This window comes from Schistocerca piceifrons, chromosome 4, assembly GCF_021461385.2.
Source record: "Schistocerca piceifrons isolate TAMUIC-IGC-003096 chromosome 4, iqSchPice1.1, whole genome shotgun sequence".
Lineage (NCBI taxonomy): Eukaryota > Metazoa > Arthropoda > Insecta > Orthoptera > Acrididae > Schistocerca > Schistocerca piceifrons.
The window spans coordinates 595,859,096-595,869,968 of record NC_060141.1 but is presented as its reverse complement, the minus strand read 5'-3'; positions in this window follow the sequence as shown (position 1 = coordinate 595,869,968).

The following is a 10,873-nucleotide window of genomic DNA, read 5'->3' as shown; positions in this document are numbered from 1 at the left end:
GTATGACATCGCTTGCAGCCCATTCCCTGTGCTCATGCCCTTATCTGTTGGACCCTGGTCGACTGGAAAACCGTGGTTTAGTCGGATGAGTCACGATTTCGGTTGCTAAGAGCTGGTAGTAGGGTTCGAATGTGGCGCAGGTCAACAAGGCACTGTGCAAGCTGGTGGTGCCTGCAGAATAATGTAGGTCGTGTTTACATGGAATGTATTGGGCCCTCTGCATCTTTGGCTACTTGGACACCATTTGCAGCCGTTCGTGGGTTTAATCTCCGTTGATCCATTATGGACCGTGGGATAACGGCTGACATGTATTTCTTGATGCAATAATTTACCAACACCCGTATGTATTGTAGAAATTTATTTTATGAACTCCTTATGAACTTCGTGGATTTAGTGCTCCCAAACACCACGGGCCACGTCACCAGGCCACAATTGTTCGCGAATCGTTCGAAGAACATTCTGGACACCTCGAGCGAATGATTTGACCCCCCCGCCCCGATCGCTCGACATGAGTCCCATGGAACTTTTATGGGACGTAATCGAGAGGTCAGTTCGTGCACAAATAAATGCATTGGCAACACTTCCGCTATAATGGACGGGTATAGAATCAGCAAGGCTCAATATTTCTACAGGGGACTTCCGGTGACTTGCTGATTTCATGCCAAGACGCTTTGCTGCACTACGCTGGGCAAAGAACATCCGACACCATATTAGGAGGTATCCCACGCCTTTATCACCTCAGTGTGCGAATGTTGTTGTATTTTCGCCCAGCTGTCTCGACGTTGTGTGCAGCGGAGAACTCGGATATGAGCATTGAATCTGGTATTTGACTTTTTTCACTAATATGACGTGTGTTTGTGGCGTATATGTTAGATAAAAACGCAAAATCTATTTAGGATCAAATCACGGGAATCCTGTCTGACTGACAAACCTGACTAATACATTTCCTGAATTGGATTAAAATTTTATATTAAAATGGGGGTTTATGTTTAATCACGAGTGTGAAATTGTGGACATGACAACAGGAAGGCCGCCATCAATTTTAAAACCTTCGAAGAAGTGATGTTACGGGTCACTTTTTTCTAAACTTTTCAGCTACCTCATTAATAATATACTATTCAAATAATACTACCAAGTCAATTCAGATTATAAGTGAAGCGCCATAGAATGCAAGTAACTGGAACAAACTACTGATTGTGAATGTAATTAGTACTTTTTCATTTCATTGCTGCTTGGTGGCGAAAGTTACGTGTAAATTTGATGACAACTGAATCCTCTGTCTGTCCATAAGAACATGAGGGTAGATTAGCAAATGGGTCATAAAATTATTCTCTCGCTAAAGGCGGAGTCGCTGGTAGTTACACTTTGGGCGACTTTCTCTCTTCGGAACAGCACCGATGGTCTGGTGTCTGCCACAGCAGGAGGGAGTAGGCTGAAATCAGCAAGTTGTAAACTGGCACTGTATACCACACTCAAAAGAACGCTTTATAAAATATTAGGGACCTGGAATGTGGTAGCATACTATGAGACACTCAGAGCGAGAGAAACTGCTGGACTCAAAGGATGTCAGCAGTTGTTGATGAAAAAGTTGTGCAAAGCAGCTCAGGATTGGTTCGCCGAAGCTATATTCATAGCGGGGATGAAAACTCGTGGGTGGCTGTGTACAGCCACTGTCACTGGTGGAATGTGAAATCAAACTCATTGTGGGAAAGAATCCTGGTTTTCTGTTCCCACTCTAAGAGTCAAATGTGGGGTACTGACTGGTGACAGCTGTTTATTTAAGAGGAGGGCGACTGCTAGGCCTTTTGTGAATTTTTCATTGGACAGCACTCGGATGGTCCACAGCGTGTGGCTAAAGAGAATCTGATGCTATCAGCGCCAGCAAAATTTTTAGATGTAGGGGATATAAACACTTGATTTTCGAGCTTCAGAGAGGGAACACTTTGTCATAGAATAGGGGTTGGTGAGGGGGGGGGGGGGGGCACTTGGTATGCGTCAGTGCTTCCAGCAGACGGTTTGGTTGGTAGTCGTTCCAACTACCACTGTAACCATTCTCCACCTCTGAGCTTTATAACGCTGGTAAGCATGTGAAGGATTTGCTCATAACGTGACGAGGCGGACACGAAGTCAATTGTTTCGAATTAATTTCTGAATTAATTCACAGACTCGGCAAGTTGAACTCGACGTGCTCTTAGGCGTGACCACTGGTTCATATGCACTTTTCTTGGAATTTCCTTTAATCTGTTTACTAATTCAGTCATCACTGGTGCTTTACATGGACATAGCAAATTGTATGACATTATTAGCATTTCATTTCAGTTCTACCCTCATCAGCACTTAATAATCATTTGTGTTATCTAGTCAATGTTTGGAGTAAAGTCAATGTGATTTAGCAATAAACAGGATTTTTTTGGGACCTGTAGTTTCATTCACTAGTTTGATGAAGCCTTCCCTCATTATTTCTGTGCGAGCTGTGTCATATTCAGTTGGGCTACGTCTGTTCCAGCTCAGATGTTGTATCAGATGTGCGGCATTGTCTTAATTTTATACATTATCTTATGAGGAGCACTCTGTTCACTGTATAGGTCATCGAGTTCAGATCTCACTAGCACATGGGGGTAACCTTGAAGCTCACAGAGGTTTTTTCGTGAGTTCATGTACGGCGCACACGGTGCCGTGAGCTATTGCAGCCCATTCTTCGTTCCCAGGCTGCATTTTTCTCCATCCTCACTGCTTCCCTTCCACCCCCTCCTTCCCCTCTCCCAGTGTTCTTTCTTATGTTGACCTGGCTAACCACCAGGTTTCCTGCATTCCTTGCAGACTTTTCCCCTAGCCTTTTCTTTTTTCATCCTTCGTCTTCGGCTTTTTTTCCCAATTTGGGACCAAACTCCACTTCTAAATTTTCTCTTTGTAGTCTGAGCCGTCTAGGTGAAAGCTCCTTCCCTACCATCTACAGCATGGATTCTTCTACCCATTCCTTCCCCTCTTCCTTCGCGACCATAGCCCTCCTCCGTGCTGACAGATCACCAGAATGTGTAGTCAGTCCGTGTGCTGGGGGTGTTATGTTCCCATATGGGTGAGCTCCCTGATGACACAGGGATCACACCTCTAATATCTGACCTGTGGCCTCGCCCCATATGTATAGGAGTGGTTGCTTGTCATTCTGGTGCATCAGAACTCCTGGCAATGGCTGCTGTGCCAGGTAGCCCTTGCTGTGGCTCAATGGTGCTCTTGGGGAAAGCCTCTGAGTTGGCTGCATCAGGACGGATGCTTTGCATGTGAAACATATCAAGCTCCGAGAACTGTCAGTTCTCTTCAGTTGCTAATGTATCAGTCAATGATGCTTTTATGACTCTGCGGCCTTCCCTTCCCTGGCTACACGCTGGGATGAGGGGCAGTCTCGCTGGCTTGAGATGAAACACTTTCCCCACTACCTGGTCTACATTAGGATGTACAGGCATACGTTCACAGCCACAAAGCCGTTATTTTATGTGGAAAAATCGAAGACAAGTCTGGTGAGGTAGAGTCTCCCAGTAAGATGCAGTTAGGTACATTGTTAATAAAAACTTCTTCTGCTACCCAGTCTTCAGCTGGTCGTGCTTGTGATCATCCTGGTGACATCCCAGCGTCGATTACTCCTCACCAGTATTCGAATATGGTTCAAGGAGTCATGTCTCATAGGAACCTCCTCATTAAAACTGATAAGCAACTCCTGTTCAGTCTGGAATGGCAAGGTATTCATTTTGTTTGGCGTGTTCAGAATGGTCGTATGGGCAAACGTACTGACACCAGAACCTGTATTCTGGCATCAGAGGAAGAAGGTCAAGGTTATGTGTTATCGGTGCGAGATGAAGCTGTATGTCACCCTGCCCATGAGGAGCTTTAGGTGCTTGCATTTTTGGCATATATCTTCCTGCTGTATGGCGCACCCTCCATGTGGTGAATGTGGACACCCACTCAATGAAGGGAGCCCCTGTGTTCTGCCAACCATGTGTGTTAACTGTAACTATTGTCACTTTTGGTGCTTGCATTTTTGGCATATGTCTTCCTGCTGTATGGCGTACCCTCCATGAGATGAATGTGGGCACCTACTCAATGAAGGGAGTCCCTGTGTTCTGCCAACCATGTGTGTTAACTGTAACTATTGTCACTCTCCAGGTTTACCAGATTCCCCAGCTTATAAGAAGCAAAACAGGATGCAGGAGTAAAACTCCCTTGATCGTTTATCTTACACTGTGGCTCACTAGAAATATAACCACTTCACCCTGTGCCAATGACTTCTGTCTTTGACTCCATTATGTCCTTTTCCTCTACTCCATCTTCCCTACCCAAGTCCCATCCACATTTCCTCTGCCCATCATCTGCGATTCCCATGCCCACCCATCTAGATACTGCTCCCTGTCCTCAGCTGAAGAAGTGCCACTTTCATCAACGCCCAGCGGTACTGTGGCTCCCTCCTGGGACCCCCACCCAATGGCGTCTCCCAGGCCAGACGCCCTGCTACCACAGTTAGTCCACAGGACACACAGTCTGAGAACTCCAAGATCGTCCGACCTCTTTCAGTTCTGGATCTCTTTTCCCTGCCATGTCATCCTCGACCTATGAAGAAAAAGAAGATGAAACTTAAATCGCAGGTCAAGGCCTCCCCAATGTCATCAGAAGTGCAATATGCCCCCCCCCCCTCAAAACCTCAGTATGACTTCTTATTTATAGACGTCACCCCATCCTTTTTGGTGACTGATGGAGACCTGGTAGCATGATTATCTCCTGCCCAGTCACCTCCCATTTGGATATCAGCTCTGTGCTTATTCAGTGCAACTGTAGAGGATACTACTGTCACCTTACAGAATGGCAAAACTTTGTTGCCTTTGTCTCGGCAGCTTGTGTCATTTTCCAGGAATCTCATTTTGCTTTGCTCACTCACTGACCCGTTATGGGCTTTGTGCTTTCTGTCGGAAGCAGGTCAGTCAGTGCTTCTGGTGGCGTTTGCTCGTTGGTCCAAGCAGACATTGGTACTACATGAATACTTCTTCATACCACATTGGAAGCAGTTGCCATCGTCCGCTTGGTTTGTAATCATTCTCTGTCCCCCTCCTGAAAGGACACCTGAACCTGCTCGCCTAACTGCCCCCTTCAGCAATTTCCCAATCCCCTCCTCCACCTTAGGGTTTTTAACGCCATCACCTTTGTGAGGCAGTGCTTTATCGTCTGGACAGGAACTCCTCAGTGACCAATTTCTTGCGGACATAAGGCACTTTCCCTGTCATTGATCTTTTGCTCATTTCTCCTCTCCTTCTTCCTTCCTTACAATGGTTGCCACACGGTGACCTCTGTGATAAAGTCTACTTTCCATTGGTTCTGTCACTGCCTTCCCTCCTCCCAATGACTGGGTTACCATGCTACGCTTTCCATACTGGTGACTGTCCTCTGCTTACCTCCCAGGTCGCGTTTGTACCTTCTTTGTCAGGTTGTATTGATGAAGTCGTTTGTGATCTGTTCGATATGATATTCCCTACTGCTGGTATTGTCATACCCCACTCGGTGGGACCCATTCACTATAAACCGTTCCATTGTGGAGTACACCCATTGCCATCTCCATCCATGTTCTTTATCATACCCGGTAACATCTTAAGTGGCACCTATCCTCCATCCATCTTATTACCTTTGAACGTCTTCATGCCAAAGACTGTTACTTGATCAAACACAGCAAGCAGATGTGTTGTGAACACTTTGTCTCCTCTGTCGGTTGTTCTGTCACTTCATCATGGCTGTGGGCGACACTCTGCATCCTCCAAGGTTGTCAGTGGCAGTCTTTAATTCTGGACCTTTCCTTCCAGGTGGTCTTTGAACAGATGCATCAGTTCTTATTAAACACTTCATGCCCAGTCTGCGATGCATCAACATCATCCACCTACCCAACCACCTTCCTCCTCCAGAAACAGAAGGCTGAAATTTCCTGCTTATGTTTTACCCTCATCTGGTATGAGCCTTCGGTGCACCTTTTACTGAATGTTAGCTTCCTCTGGTCCTGTCTTCTTCCCACAATTCAGCCTCTGGCCCTGATTCTATTCATAACCATTTTCTTCAACACTTCAATGCTCCACAATGACCATATCTCCTCCAGGTGTTTAACGATATTTTCCTCCAACGCATTATTCCCTCTCACTGGAGAGACAGTATTATGATTCCAGTCCTTAAGCCCAGCGTAGTCCCTTTATAGTTACCGGCCAGCCAGCCTGGCCACTGTCCTTTGCAAGTTATTAGAACACATGGTGGCTCATCAGTTCAATTAGGTCGTCGAATCTCGGGACCTTTCATCCCATTATCAGTGTGGCCTCTGGGAGGGACATTCTCCGATCTGTATCAGCTTCAACTGGAAACTGAAGTTCCACAGGCCTTATCTCAACGCCGCCACCTTGCTGCAACTTTCTTCGATCTTTGTAAGACCTATAACACAGCTTGATGCATGTCTTCGTGGCCCCCTCCAGACTTTTATTCGTCGGTTCCCATCCTACTAGTCATTTACAGTTCGGGTTGGCACTGTTCTCAGCATTCCACATGGGTCAATATTGTCTTTTTCTCGTCACTGTTAATGTACTTGTGGCCTCTACCAGACCATTATTCTCTTCTGTATGTGGATGATTTCTTCATTTAGGCTAGCTCCCACTCCGTGGCCTCCTTGGAACAATAATTCCAGTATCCCATCTGGCTAGCTTCTGCATAGACACACTCACAAGGTTTCGAGTTGTCTCCCCCTAAGTCGACGGTGGTGCATTTCATACCCTTCTTTTCCTCTCTCCTACATTCTCTCCTGACCACCACCCCTTAGTTAGTTCCTTGGTCATGTATCTGGACGTATCTCTTACAGGGTCTGAAAGCCTCCTCCATTTCAATGGTGTTTTTCTCAGGAGTTTCAGGATGCCATTATTTTTAACACTGATGGCTCTAAATCGAACCGTCAGGTGGGATATGCCTTCACATCTTTTAGTAGCATGGAACATCACCATCTCTTGCCTGCCACATGCAGAATGGATGGTAAGTTATTGGTCCTTCTTTTTATTAAAAGCTCCTCCTCTCATGGACACAGTGAGTGGCTTTAAGGCTATCGCTCATCCACGAATTACTCGCTGGTCTTAGTGATGCTGCTTGATCGGTTGATTCCCTTTAGGTTCCCAGGCACTTATGTATCTCGGGTAATGAACTTGGAGATCATCTGGCTGGGGCGCCTGCACCTACCCCCGTTCTCTGTGACCCCTCTGGGGGCACATTCGCATCTTTACATAAAATCTCTTTTTTCTCGGCCTTGGACTACTCTTCGGAGGCTACCTGCCATCCAATAAACTTAGTGCAATCAAGGAAATTCGCACCACATGTAGTTCTTCTCTACCATCCTCTTCCGTCTTTGTATGGCTATTCTAGTCTATCTCATTGTTTTTTACTCTGAAATGAGCCGCCCTCTCTTTGTAGCTGTGGGGCTCTCCTCATGGTGATCTAAATTTTGCATGACTGTCCCCGCCTTTTGGCCTTTTACAGTAAATATGGCCTCCCACCTTCCTTCTACATCTACATAGATACTCCGCAAGCCACCATACCGTGTGTGGTGGAGAGTAAACTGTATTTCTACGTGTCGTTTCCCCTCCTGTTCCACTCACAAATAGAGTGAGGGAAAAACGACCATCTATATCCCTCTGTATGACCCCTAATTTCTCGTATCTTAGCTTCATGGTCCTTATCCACAGTGTATGTTGGCGGCGATGTAATCTTTCGGCAGTCAGCTTCAAACGCCGGTTCTCTAAATTTTCTCAATAGTGTTTCTAAAAAAGAATGTCGCCTTTCCTCAAGGGATTCCCACTTGATTTCCCAAAGCATGTTCACAGCACTTACGTGTTGTTCGAACCCACCTGTAACAAATGTAGTACCCCGCCTCTGAATTGCTTCGATGTCTTCGTTCAATCAGACCTGGTACTCAAAAACAGGTCGCACCAGCGTCCTACATGCGGTCTTCTTTACAGTGAACCACTCGTTCCTAAAATTCTCCAATTAAACCGAAATCGACCATTCGCCTTCCTCATCACAGTTCTCACATGCTCGTTCCATCTCATATCGCTTTGGAACGTTACGGTCAGATATCTAAATGACTTGACACTGTCAAGCATGACACTAGTAATACTGTATCAGAACATTACAGGTTTCATCTACCTACTCATCCTCGTTAACTTAGGTTTTTCCATATTTACAGCTAACTACCATTTATCACACAAACTGGAAATTTTGTCTAAGTCGTCTTGTGTCTTCCTACAATCACTCAACTTCGACACCTTGCCGTGCACCATGGCATCATCGGCAAACTACCGCAGACTGCTGTCCAGCCTGTCCGCCAAATCACTTATGTATGTAGAGAACAACAGCAGTCCTGCCATACTACCGTGGGACACTCCTGACGAAATCTTTGTCTCTGATGAACACTCGCCGTCGAGGACAACATCCTGGATTGTATTACTTAAGAAGTCTTCGACCAACTCACGTATCTGTGAACTTATTCCGAATGCTCGTACCTTCGTTAATAGTCTGCCGTGGAGCACCGTGTCAAATGCTTTTCGAAAATGTACAAATATGATATATGTCTGTTCCCCTTCTTCCATAGTTCGCAGTATATCATGTGAGGTAAGGGCAGGTTGAGTTTCGCAGGAGCGATGCTTTCTAAAGCAATGCTGATTCATGGACATAAGCTTCTCAGTCTCAAGAAAGTTTATTATATTCGAATTGAGAACAAAAAATGGTTCAAATGGCTCTGAGCACTATGGGACTTAACATCTACGGTCATCAGTCCCCTAGAACTTAGAACTACTTAAACCTAACTAACCTAAGGACATCACACGACACCCAGTCATCACGAGGCACAGAAAAATCCCTGACCCCGCCGGGAATCGAACCCGGGAGCCCGGGCGCGGGAAGCAAGAACGCTACCGCACGTCTACGAGCTGTCGACGGACTGAGAATATGTTCAAGAATTCTATAGGAAACAGAATTTAAAAATAAAGGTCTGTAATGTTACGTATCCGTTCTTTTACGTTTCTTATATACTGGAGGTACCTGCACTTTTTTTCCAGTCGCTAGCAGTAAGCTTGTCTCGGATTTTGGCTGACGACCCTCTCATGGTTACGTCTGTCCTCGTTTTTCTTCGTGAAAGTTGTTTGTCCTCTTAGTTTTAAGTCCTTGAGTTTTCCTCTGGAACTGGAGTCCCTCAGTTAGCGTTGGCATTGCTTATAAAGGCCTCTGCCCTGCCGCTACACCAGCCCAAGTTCTCCCCACCTTACCCCTATGTTTTGTCTGGTCTTTTGTGCAGTTTTATTTCCCCTTTTCTTTTGCCTTCTTCCCTTGGTGTTGTCCTCATTATGTCCTACTAAAGCTTGGTGTGGTTGATGGTACCCCAGTCCGCATAGCATTTTTGAGGCACCCCCGGCCTCCCTATTTGGCCCCTTCGCCGTCCTGTCCTTTCCTCTTCCTGCCGTCCTGACGGTCCCTGTACCTCTTCGTTCGCCCATTGTCCTTTCCCTTTGATGGACTGTGTTGTTTGAGTTGTTTGTCCCTTGATTTCTTCCGGCAGCTGTGGCCAAGCGGTTCTAGGCGCTTCAGTCCGGAACCGCGCTGCTGCTACGGTCGCAGGTTCGAATCCTGCCTCGGGCATGGATGTGAGTGATGTCCTTAGGTTAGTTAGGTTTAGGTAGTTCTAAGTTCTAGGGGACCGATAACCTCAGATGTTAAGTTCCATAGTGCTCAGAGCCATTTGAACCTTGATTTCTGTCACCTTCGATCTTGGGACCGATGTTCTCGCTGTTTGGTCCCTTCCCCCAACCAACCAACTAATAACATGTTACTAAGAACAATAATACTCGTAATCCAAATTCTGAGCTCACTGGCAGTGTTCTAACTCTACATGAAATCTTCATGCAAAATTTGTTTGGTAGTAACGAAAATATCATTTTGACACAAGGGTCCTACGGAGAATCCTTTTAGGTTTACCATAGAGTTTATATAAGATACTAGATTATTATATTGCATGTTACTTAGGTGATGTCATTCTTATCGTCCGTGTTTGTGTACTGAACCTGAAGGCCGACTTCTTGCTTTCTACTATAGTAGATTCGGAATGTGGGACAAAAAGGAACTAATCTGTTCACTGAGAAGTAATTGCATAACTGATCATCTTCAGCAACCTTGGATTTCTTACTTTGTGGTATACTTGATAATGAATTCTTACCGTCTGAAAACTGACGTCAGTAACTTGAAAGGCACAAGTGATCCATGCACTGTATGTTCACCACATACTGTTTCTCCTCATCGTCATGACAAATAGCGAATACTCTGTTGTGCAAAACTTAAAGACGAAAGTAACTCTCGCATGATGTGTCACTGCCAAGTAAAAGTAACATAGGACGAGGAAATCTGAACCACTCAGAGAAAGAACTGCTGCAGTATAGTGCAAAAGGTAACTATACGAAATACACAATGAGACCAACACCAATCACACTTCCGTTCAAAGGCAATAATTGCACTGAAGCCACTGCGATATATGGTGGCCCCTGGACAATTAGAGAAGACGGGTCATGGTCCTTGATAGGCTGTGTGATCACCACGGATGACAGTCCATACGCTGTAACGTACTCCCATGTTGTCTACAAGGTTGGTGAAGAGTTGTTGTGTTAGGGCATGCCGGCCGGAGTGGCCAAGCGGTTCTAGGGGCTACAGTCTGGAACCGCACGACCGCTACGGTCGTAGGTTCGAATCCTGCCTCGGGCATGGATGTGTGTGATGTCCTTAGGTTAGTTAGGTTTAAGTAGTTCAAAGTTCCTGGGGACTGATGACCTCAGAA